At 53.5% G+C, this 11,825-nt stretch overlaps 1 non-coding gene across 1 annotated transcript; it reads right to left on the reverse strand.

Moving 5' to 3' along the window:
- Window positions 1–996: 996 nt before the first annotated feature.
- TRNAS-UGA (transfer RNA serine (anticodon UGA)) lies at window positions 997–1,078 on the reverse strand. The gene has a single exon. It is a non-coding gene; the product is annotated as a tRNA-Ser (tRNA).
- Window positions 1,079–11,825: the final 10,747 nt, after the last annotated feature.

An 11,825-nucleotide genomic window follows, 5' to 3' on the forward strand; every position in this document is an offset into this window, starting at 1 on the left:
TTAGAAAAGGCAGACACTGTGTTTCTCGGGTCTTCTACTGAGGGGGGCTGAGACTCTCTGGGCACAAGAAGTAGAGTTCCCAGCAACACGTGAGAATTAATTCTATGGAGCCAGATGCAGGACTTTGGCAGGGAGGCTCAGGCATGGGGGATTGGGGTGCAGTGGATGGGCTGGCTGTCTAGGTGAGGAGATTTAGTGACCCTCAGGTGCAGGAGAGAGGAAGAGAAGGAGGATTTGGCAGTGGCCATGGAGAAGAAGAGGAGGGGTGGAGGCTCCTAGCAAGCCTGGCTAGCTCAGTCAGTAGAGCATCAGGCTCTTAATGGGAGGAGCCAGGGTTTGAGCTGCTGTCCAGGGACTCAGCTTTTAAGTTGCCTTGTGTGCCAGCAGCCAATTGATTCCTGGTGGTGCCCAGAGCCATGTGTGGGACATAGGCTGAGACTTGTGGCACCTGCGCTGCGGCAGGGATCCTGGCAGCTCAGACTCAGGGAAGGCTTCTGCACTCAGAGCCACTGACTTTGAGAGTTCCCGGGCGGAGCTCAATGCCTGCTCCACCACAGGCCCTGCCCCCAAACCATCAAATCTCTTCCTATTCGACCCTGCCCCACTTCTTTCTCTCCTCCATCCTCCAGCACACCCCATCAATGGCCAGCAGGAGGCGCAGAAGGAGAAGCTTGTCGGCCAGGCCTGCTAGGTGGGAGGTGCAGGGGCAGAGGTGGCTGCTGGGCACCTTTTTTTTTTCTGCAGCCCTGTAGCACCCATGGAATCGCTGACTTGGCTCCTTTCGCACGCTAGAGAGAGGAGCAGAACCAGGGCTATGGCTGATCTATGGGGCACAAGGTGAGTGCCAGAGGCTTCAGGTGCTGAGAAGTGGTGTCCCAGGCATCTCTATGAAAGGAGCAGAACAGGATTTACTTGGAGTGGGGAGAGAATTGAGAGTGTCTCAGGGGGTTGTAGAGAGGTATTGCCCAGGTTAGAGAGTAGCTAAAACACAGACCTCGCTGTGAGCAGGATTTGAACCTGCGCAGGGGAACCCTATTGGATTTCAACTCCAACGCCTTAACCACTCGGCCATCACAGCTGTGAGTATAAAACTACCCCACTGCCAGAGAAACTGGTAAAGAATCACAATGCCCAGGCATGAAGTCATCTGAACTACAGAATTCCCACAGCAAACCTGGCTCCCAAAGCACAGGGGGGATTTGGGGTTTGTTCTCTTTGCTTAGCCATGTGCAGTCACACAGAGAGCGCATTTAAAAGTCTCCCCTCCCACAGAGCGGGAATGGGAAATGATTCTCAACTTCAAGCTTGATGTGAATGAGGATGTCTGGGCCACAGGGCCAGGGACTGACCTTTGCTATAGAAACCAGTGACGCACGGAATCAGGCTAAGGAAAATGTTTCCTGGAGTCAGTAACTGGAATAGCAGCAGTATTGTGCAGAGAAATGTCTCACAAGAGGACTCAGCGCATTGGTGGTTCAGTAGCAGAAGTCACAGATACAGAGCAGGGAGGTCTGTGGATCGGGAGTGAGGGGCACTGGCAGAGCAGTGAGAGGGGAGCCCAGGGCTGGGATAATAGGGGCTGTGGGTCAGGACAAGCAGTTCTGCGCGGAGTGTTCAGAGGTGCCCTGTATCTGCCCTTTCTCTGCACCGTCCCTGCTCCCAGAATGCACCGGGCCCTGGACTGAACTCTTCCCCTGCAGGCTGAGCTGGTTTCGTTTGCTGTGATCTTGTTGGATGGGGAGGGGGGGAAGTGACAGTCCCAGCCTAGAGCCAACGCCCCCCTGTCACCCAGCACCCTTGGCCCCAGATCCACCCAGCCTAGTAGAGAAGTCAGCAGGGCAGGTCAGCCAGGAGCTGTGCCCTGCCAGGCGCTCAGGGGCATCTACCCTGCAGCTGGGGGATCTCCCCAGCGTGGTCCATGGGAGCTCATGCACTAATGGAGCAGTGGCAGCAGCTGTGTGGTGGGTTGGGCTGGTGACCTGGGTCCATCTCCTGGGGTCGGCTGGGTTCATGCTCAGGTGACTGGCCCCAGCCCCCCAGCCACGCTGCTGCTGTTAGCGCTCTAGGCTTGGGTGGAAGCTGCTGGCTGGCTGGACCCTGAGGGTGGATCCAGCACTAGGGGAAACCCTCCGACCTGGAGATTCGTTGCCGAGATTCCTGGGAGCTGCCCATCCCCATGGCTTGTGTGGCTGTCCCCTGTGGCCCAGCAATGGCTCTGGAGGGTGGCTCACGTCACCTGGGGGGAGGTGATCCAGGCAGTGGGCAGCCGGGGGGTCTGACTTACTGATAAAATTGGTCTCTTCACTCCATGGTGCTCGACGGCCTGGGTCCGTACCGACATCTCCCAGGAACAGATTAGGATTAGAATTTCCCTCTAAAGCGATTTCAGGGTCTGATCCTGCAAGTCCCCCATGTACCCAGTACAGGATGGCTCCAGGCACATCAGCCAATCCAGTGCTGGCGTGTACAGCAGAGAATTGGAAGCGGCAAATCGGGGGGTCATATAAAGAGACTAGAAATACATGAAGTTACTCTTGAAAGGAGAAAAGAAAAAGACGACATTCCCGAGCTGTTTAATAGGGCGAACTGCCCCTTGCAGGCTGCGAAGGGAAATCTCAGGGGTTGTGTTCACCTGTTCCCAGGGCTGTGTCCTCAAGACAGATTTGTGGGAGAAAGAAAATCACCACCGAGAGAGGAGTTGGGCTCAGGGTGGATTTTTGTGTTTTGGCAGGAAATTTAGGATCTGGGACTGAAGCCTTAAAGAGGGAGCGGGTGAAGGCTCCCCTCTGCTTTCAGGCTGAAGGAATCCTGGGTTTGGTCAGTCCATCCGGGGGATCACATCGCTCCCAGGCAAAGAGAGGAGGAGAACTCCCCCCACAATGACACATGTGGATCCTGGAGAAGAAAGAGAAAAGAGACCAGCAGCACTGAAGGTGACTGAGGAGGGGAATCCCTTGTGCATGTTATGGAGCACTTGGGCAGCTGTGGCCATTCAAACACACTGAGGGTATGGCTACACTTGACATTTCAAAACGTTGCCGCGGCAGCACTTTGAAGTGTGAGTGTGGTCGGAGCGCCAGCGCTGGGAGAGAGCTCTCCCAGCGCTGCACGTAAACCACATCCTCTACGGGTGTAGCTTGCAGCGCTGGGAGCTGCGCTCCCAGCGCTGTGGCATTGATTACACTGAGGCTTTACAGCGCTGTATCTTGCAGCGCTCAGGGGGGTGTTTTTTCACACCCCTGAGTGCGAAAGTTGCAGCGCTGTAAAGCGCCAGTGTAGCCATGGCCTGAGCTTTACTAACGAGCAAGGCCAGACTGCTGTGACTCGGAGAAGGGTTTAGGTGTCATAATGGACAAACAACTCAGAATGAAATCCCCATGCGATGCTGTGGTTGTCCTTGGATGTACAGACAGGAGAACAGTGACTAGTTATAGGGCACTAGTGTTATCTCTGTACAACATTGTTCAGACCAACACTGGACTCTTGCACACAGTCGTCCTGGCCACATTTTAAGATGAAGAATGAAAAATTGGACGGGGGAGCAGAGAAGAGGAAAAAAAGCGCTGAAAAGTTGTCTTCCAGTGCGAGACAAGAGCTCAGTCTGCTCAGTTTATCACAGAGAAGACCAAGAGGTCACTTGATGACAATGCGTAAATCACCTCCCAAAGAGAAAATTCTGGGTACTGAAGGGTTCTTTAACCCAGCAGCAAAAGGCAGAACAAGAACCAGTGGCTGGAAGTTAATGGCAGAGAAACTAAAATGAGAAATAAGGGATACATTTGCAATCGGGTGATTAAACACTGGAACAAAGTACCCAGGGCAATGATGGATTCTCCACCCCACATGGGAGTGGCAGGAGGGGATGGGGGGCCCTGAAGAAAGTGCTCACAGGTAAGATAGAAAACCATTTCTCTCCGGTGCTTGGCTGGTGGCCTTGCTCTCATGCTCAGGGTCTCCCTGATCTCCATTGCTGGGGTCAGGAAGGAATTTCCCCCAGCTCACACTGGCAGGGATGTTGGAGTTTTTGTCATCCTCTGTGGCATGGGGCACAAGTCACTTGCCCAGATCAGCTGGGTACATCTCACCAAATCCATTCCAGTGCAGGGGCCTCCAGTATTGGTACCCCTCTGCCTCTCCTATGCTCCGTCTGTGGCACACAACGGGATATTCTCCTAAGGGCTGGAATATTTTGGTTTAATCCCGGTTGTTGGGCTCAGTGCAGGGGTGACTTTGTGGCCTGTCACGTGTATGGGGGTTAGACAGGATTATTTAGTTGTCTTGATTGGCCTTAAAATCTAGACATGGATGTTCTGGCTACAATGTTGCAGTGTCTGACCCGTGGTCTATCCAGCTCCCAGGGGCCTCGTTCCAATCGAATTCCAGGCCAGGATTCAGAGACTGGCAGCTGCAGCGCAAGGCAATGGGGGCTGGTGGGAGTCACTTTGGGCCTGTCACTAGTCACAGAAAACAGAACCTCTCCCAACATCCCGGCTGCTGCCCATCAGGACATCTGGCTGTAGAGGAGCCGGGTCAGTGACCCCCGTGGAAGGAATGAGGCGGGATGGAAACCCCCAGGATGGGGAGTTGTGTGTTTCAGCCATGTTGGTATCACTCAAACACATGCACAGTACCCACACGCAGAGCCAGTTCATGCTGTAAAACCTCCAGACCCATGAGAGACGTGTTAATCTCAGCACAAGTTCTGCTTTAACCCATTAGAAATAACCCTGTAGTTATTGTGGAGTCTCCGTGCCAGAGGACGCCAAACCCCTGAGCTGTCAGTAGAGGGCCAGGTGTAGCGTCACTGGACACTGGCCTGGTCCACACTATGCTGTTAAACCGATTTTAACAGCGTTAAATCGATTTAACGCTGCACCTGTCCACACTACACTGCTCTTTATATCGATTTAAAGGGCTCTTTAAATCGATTTCTGTACTCCTACAAAACAAGAGGAGTAACGCTAAAATCGATATTACTATATCGATTTAGGGTTAGTGTGGATGCAAATCGACGTTATTGGCCTCATTTTTTTACAGTAGCTACCCACAGTGCACCGCTCCAGAAATCGATGCTAGCCTCGGACCACGGACGCACACCACCGAATTAATGTACCTAGTGTGGACACGCACAATCGACTTTATAATATCTGTTTTATAAAATCGGTTTAAGCTAATTCGAATTTATCCTGTAGTGTAGACGTACCCACTGTCAGTGCTTCAGCAGCGAAGCCTTGTACTTGCTGACCCTGGTGGCTCAGACACATGGCTAGGGAAAGGGGAAGGTTACACACACCCCCAGCCGGAGCCCTCACCCCCTCCTGCACTCCAACCCCCTACCCAGCCTGGAGCCCCTTCCTGTGCCCCGAGCCCCTCATTCCTGCCCTTCACGCCCCTTTACAGCCCTCACCCAGTCCCACCCCCCACCCCCCATTGCGGCCCAGAGCCCCTTCCCATACCCTGAACCCCTCATTCCTGCTCTTCACCCCCTTTACAGCCCTCACCCCCTCCTGCATCCCAACTTCCTGCCCAGCCCGGAGCCCCTTCCCGTACCCTGAACCCCTCACTCCTGACCTTCACCCCCCGTTAGAGCCCTCAGCCCCCTCCTGCACCCCAACCCCCTGCCCAGCCCAGAGCCCCTTCCCATACCCTGAACCCCTCATTTCTGTCCCTCATCCCACATTAGACCCCTCACCCCCTCCCGCATCCCCACCCCCGTCCCAGCCCGGAGCCCCTTCCCGTATCCTGAACCCCTCATTTCTGGACTTCACCCCCCATTAGAACCCCCACCCCCTACCACACCCCAACCCCCTGCCCAGCCCGGAGCCCCTTGCCATACCCTGAACCCCTCATTTCTGGCCCTCACCCTCCATTAGGACCCTCAATCCCTCCCGCACCCCAACCCCCTGCCCAGCCCAGTGACAGTGAGTGAGGGTGAGGAAGAGCAAGCCACCGAGGGAGGGGGAATGTAGTGAATCAGGGGCGGGGCCTCGGGGAAGAGGCGGGGCCTTGGGGAAGGGGCAGGGTTAGGCTGTTTGGTTTTGTGCGGAAAGTTGGTAACCCTACTTCAGGCCTAAAGCCTGGGGTGACCTCTCCACTCCAATCTCTAGCCAAGCAAATTGGAGCCTGCAGGTTTCCAGGCCAGGTTCACTTCGTGTCTCTCATTGGAGCTGCTCTGTACTGGCTCCCTGCCCAGCCGCTGCTGCTCCCCCAGAACCCCACCCAGACCTGCAGCCAGCTGTAAGCTCTGGGAGTCACAGCCTGTTCCACATGTGGATCTGCATCCATTCCTGGGGATTGCCCTCCGCATCCAGCTCTCTGCAGCTCCTCGCCTGCCACGCGGCCACCACTTCCCACAACAGCCCGGCCCTTTCCTGCCTCAGGACCATTCCCCTGACCTGGCCAGAGGAAAGGGAAGTGCAGCGGGGAAGGAAATGGTGAATTGTAGTCCCATTCTTAACAGATTTCTCACAGTCCGAAACATAGGCTGAAATACACTGCAAACAGACAAAGTTCCTCTCTGCCATATCAGATTATGAGTCCCAAGGTTTTTGGGGTCACATTGATTGCCCCCTCTTGTTTAAAGAAACAGTCTTAAAGTCTGCAGCTGCCTTTTCAGTTCCTTTCTGTACCTTTAACTGCAAACTTTATATTATATCCTTTTGGTGACACCCTGATTTCCTGTATTTTTTAACCGATTCATCTCCAAAAGATCCATGAAATGTTACCAAGAAAAAGAAAATTGAGAAAGTCAGTGTGTTTGTGAAAACGTTCATATTTTTTAAAGCCATCTCTTGGGTCAGTGAACCCTGATCCATGGACATTCGAGCCACACTGAAGACTGGGCACCTGAAGGGAACGTCCAGCTGAGAGACAAAGTTTCCTTCTTCCCCAGCAGCAGGCTCAGCAAAGCCAGCGTCACATGAGCTGGCAGGGACCATGTCCAGGACAGGTCGGTACATTTCCAGAACCTTGGAGACCATGGCCTGAGGCTCAGTAGGACTGACACTCTATAGACCCGAGTTTAGGAAAAGAAAAGGGATGGACAGTGAACAAGTCAACACAACCCACTCCTTTTCACTGGGGGGTTGCAAAAATGAAAACAAAATCCTCAACATTTTAGCTTTGGGTTTAGATTTCCATTGAAAACCACAAAGGTTTCTTGAGAAATTAAAAAAATCCTTCATCCCAGGCAGCCCGAGGTGCCGGGCTCTCCGGCAGGTGGACACCTCAGCCACCTCTTGCCTCATGGCCTAGGCTTTCAATGCTCTGCTGGTTGCCTCCTCCTTTGAAGGCCCCCAGCAAAAAGAAACAAGCACATGCCTAGCAGAAGACGGTTTTGATTCATTGACTTTTGGGTTATGGACCCACCACGCTTCTGCTGTGTCACTCTGCTGGCTCTTTACCTACAGCCTCCAGCACCCACACTTGCCTTGCGAGCTCTAGCGCTGGCAGGCAGATGCGCAGGCTGCTAGGCAGCAGCCTTGGTAACAGCAGACATGTTTCTCCATGGCGCAATGGGTCAGTGTGTTTTGCTGTTAATTGAAAGGATGGTGGTTTGAGCCCACCCAGGCATGGCGATAACCCCTAGCTCCTCAAGACCTGCTGGGAGCCTCAAAGGCCACCTCAAACCCATCTCTCTTGGCCTCAGTGGTTTCAGCTCAGGCCCGAAGACTGTGCTGGATGCAACTCAGAAATCCATCTCCCAACACCCATGCTGGAGGCTCAGGATTAATCCTCAAGGCTGAACACAAAACCTTCAGCCAGGCGTGTTTTGCTCCATTCCTGCCTCCGCCCAAGCGGCAATGGAGAAATGTAGGAGAAACGCCGGCTAGAAGACACCTCCCTCTCATTTCTCTGTAGGCTGTGACATTATTAATATCAACTGGGACCATATAGATCATTGCTGCCACCACTGTTATATATTTGCAACAAATATTGTGCAAAAGTTGTCGTGTGAGGTGTCTGTGACAAGGTTATGATTTGCTGGTTATAATTATACTAGCTGTATGTGTGTACTATTTTTCTATCTGAAGTTATGAATATGGGCTATGTACTTGTATCTCAAATGTATTTGATTTCAAGTAGCCTCAGTGATGTATTTGGTCAGCTTCTTGAGAAAGGACTATTCTCAGTAAGTGCCCAATCAAGAAACGTTTCACTGACAATGGACTTTGGAAAATGCCAATCCACATCCGAGCTTTCCTGGGAACATTCAAACTAACATGTAAACAATGTTGTAGGCCTGCAAATTGAATCAGGCACAGACATGTGACCTGCCCATGTGACTCCAGACTCCATCTTGCTGCTGTGATTTTCCTAGGTCAGCCCTAGGACCAATCCTATTCAACTTATTCATAAATGATTTGGAGAAGGGGGTAAAAAGTGAAGTGGCAAAGTTCACAGATGATACTAAACTGCTCAAGATAGTTAAGACCAAAGCAGACTGCGAAGAACTTCAAAAAGATCTCACAAAACTAAGTGATTGGGCAACAAAATGGCAAATGAAATTTAAGGTGGATAAATGTCACGTTGGAAAAACATAACCCCAACTATACATACAATATGATGGGGGCTAATTTAGCTACAACTAATCAGGAAAGAGATCTTGGAGTTATCATGGATAGTTCTCTGAAGACGTAGCAATGAATTGACACATATGACCCCAAGATGAGATCATTAATACACTAACCTGAGGAGAAGGACACCCCAACACTAGTAGGGAGAGGAAATACAAAAAGGGAAGAGGGGAGAAACCCCTATTGAACATGCATTACACCTAGTGATGGCAGCAGAACAGATTATCGGCTACACAACCCAAGAATGGGATCTGCATGTTGCTGTAGACAGATCAATGAAAAGCTCCACTCAATTCACAGCTGCCGGCAAAAAAGTTAACATCAAGTTAGTATTCGTAAGGAATGGGCTGGAGAATAACATTTGTATACAAACCAAGGGGGAAGCCTCCAATACCCTGGGACCACCCTGCCTACTACAGCGCTGCACACAGGATATTTTATATCTATCTTAGAGAACTGGGGAAGAAATGGGTCTAAAAAGAAACATTTGCTAATGAGAGAAAACCATCTGAATATGAAGAGATTTTATATTAAGTGAGAGTAATTGGACAGTGGAAGTTCAATTAACAGACAGCAATAATTCCCCCCCCACACACACACACAACCACACCATTCACATGGCAGCAGGGAGCCCTTTGGGGAGGTGCTTTAAGAGGGTACGTGAGGGGAGTGTGGAGCAGGAAAACTTCCTGGCAGTGGGGAGGAGGCAGAAGCAGGGGCAGGCAGGTGACTGGCAGTTGGGGGTAGCAGTAGCCAGGACGGCGTAACCTTGTGCTGGAAAGTCTCCTCTGGGGACTTTTTCCTTCTGTCCCCTTCCTTGCCAGCAGAGAATGGCCACCCCAGCCCACCCCAGAGGCAGCTGTGTCTCAGGGCTCTGCAAACTGCATCCATTAAGCCCCTTCTCATTTGGGGAATGATTCAGGACAATTTCCCGAAGAAAGGAAGAAAATTTGCTTCAGGTCAAATGGTTGTGAAAATATCCTAAATCAGAGATTGTTAAATTAAGATTGGAGAATTAAAGAGAAAATGGGGCAAAATCTGAAAAGGAGACTAGAGAAAGTGTCAATAATTGCTCCAGCAGCACCGACCCCTCATGGAGCCCTTGCTGCTTTTCCAGCTGAGAGGAAACTTCCTCTCTCTGATGCCTGGCCATGCTGGAACTGGTGACCCAGTGAAGCTGACTTGAGGCTGATGCAAGGTAAGCAAAGCTGAACCAGCTGCCCAGGGTACGGGGTTGGAAGTCAGAATCGGAGGGTGGGCCTGGGTTCCCCTACATCAGTGGTTCTCAACCAAGGGTATGTGTACGCCATAGGGTACGCAGAGAACTTCCATCAAGGCATCTAGTTAATTGCCTCATTTTACCACAGGCTACAGAAAAAGCACCAGCAAAGTCTGTACGAACTGACATCCCAGCACAGGGAGTGACTTGTACATGTAACCCTTCTGCCCCACTGAGTTGGCAGCAACAAGGGCCGGGTTCAGTATCCAGGGGTTCTGTTTCAGTAACACAATGCATAACCAGCTCGAGCCCCCGCCCAGTGACCTGGGACACTCACATACCACACCCCCCTGGGCGCCTCTAGGAGGCAATACTTTTCCTCTCGCAAGCACGGAGTCTGAGTGTAGCAAAATCTTTTTTAATAAAGGAAGGAATTAATGCGGCATCCCATTGGAGAAACACTACAAACAGGGTTATAACCCAAACCATAAACAAAAACCCACCTCCAAGTACGTTTGGCACTGTCCTTTTTCCCCTTAGGGTTTTAAGTTCAATTACCCCAAAGTCCAACAACCCAAAAGTCTCTGGTCAATGCCACCCCATGTCTCAGGTACAAGGAGACGGTTGCCAGCCACGCGCAGTCCCCGGGCGCGGGGACAGGCAGCTGTTTCCAGATCAGACACTTGGGGCCCAGAAGTGACCTGCTGCCTGACACCAGCTCCTGGACTTGCCTCTTGGGCAGGAGACCCCCTCAGCCCCTCTCCCACTCCCCCACTCTACCCCCTAATCTCCCTCCCCTCCCCGAGCTGGGGGAGAACCCAGGACTCCTGGCTCCCAGCCCTGTCCACCTCCGTGTTTCCATAGGGCTCCACCCAACGCCCCCCCCCAAGTGGGGCAGCCCCGCGGGGCACATCGGGGCGGCACAGATGAGGCCAGGGGAGGAGCAGGCGCCTGGCAGCCCCCACCACACTGGGGGGCGCCGCGCTGCGGGGGGCGGGGCCAGGCCGAGACCCCAGAACACGAGAGTTCGCGCCTGGACCCAGAGCTTGGGGAGGGCGGGGCCGGGGATCTCTGGGGGGCGGGGCGGGAGGTGTCCGATTGACCCAGGGACCCGCCCTCACTTGGGCTCGAGAGGACGGAAACGCCCCGGGGCAGGCTGGGAGTTGTAGTTCCTGGCTCGTCTCAGAGCGGAAGTGACGACTGTTTGCTCAGGCAATGCCCTCCCGGTGCACACTGGGAAACGTAGTTCCCCGCTCCCTGATTGGCGGAGAGAGCGCGGGACAGAGACTCGGCGCGTGGGGTGCGGGCCTGGTTCCCTCGCCCCGAGGCTTTGCTGCCCCCGCCCCCTCCGCCACGGGGAGCCGGGAGGGGGGCACCAGTGGGACACGGGCTCGGGGGCAGCCCGCCCAAGCAGCAAGGGAGAAGCGGACGAGACACGCCGGCCCAAAGACGCCTCCCTCCCACTTCCCTGTAGGCTGTGCAAAGCTCTTGGCCTGCCTCATGCCTCGTCAGGAAAGAGCAGCCATGCTGCCCATGCCTGAGTCACGTGCACAGCTTGGCTCGCCCCGGCTGACGGCGCGCAGAGCCAAACGAGTCAATGGCAGGTCGAGTCAGTAGCCTCGGCTCTTTCCCCTGACAGACACACAGCACTGCCTAGTGCCCCGAGAGCCTCCCTCCTGTTCTCCCGCAGCCCGCCGGGGTGGGTGGGAAAAGGGGACCAGGAAGCACTGCAGCCTCATTCTGGGACAGGAGGCCCTTGCCACACCCCGACCTCCCTCTTGCCTTCAGCCCAGGCAGCCAGAGGTGCCAGGGAGCTCCCTGGCAGGCCGCCACCTCAGCCACCTCTTGCTGCTCTGCTGGTCACCGCCTTGCTGGAAGGCCCAGAGGGAAAAGAAACAAATGCACACGTAGCAGAGGATGGTTTCGATCCATTGACCTGTGGGTTATGGATCCAGCACACTGCCACTGCACCACTCTGCTGGCTCTTCACAGCTTTGCCAGCCAGCCACTGCTATCCGGATTAGTGCCTT

This window comes from Gopherus flavomarginatus, chromosome 21, assembly GCF_025201925.1.
Source record: "Gopherus flavomarginatus isolate rGopFla2 chromosome 21, rGopFla2.mat.asm, whole genome shotgun sequence".
Lineage (NCBI taxonomy): Eukaryota > Metazoa > Chordata > Testudines > Testudinidae > Gopherus > Gopherus flavomarginatus.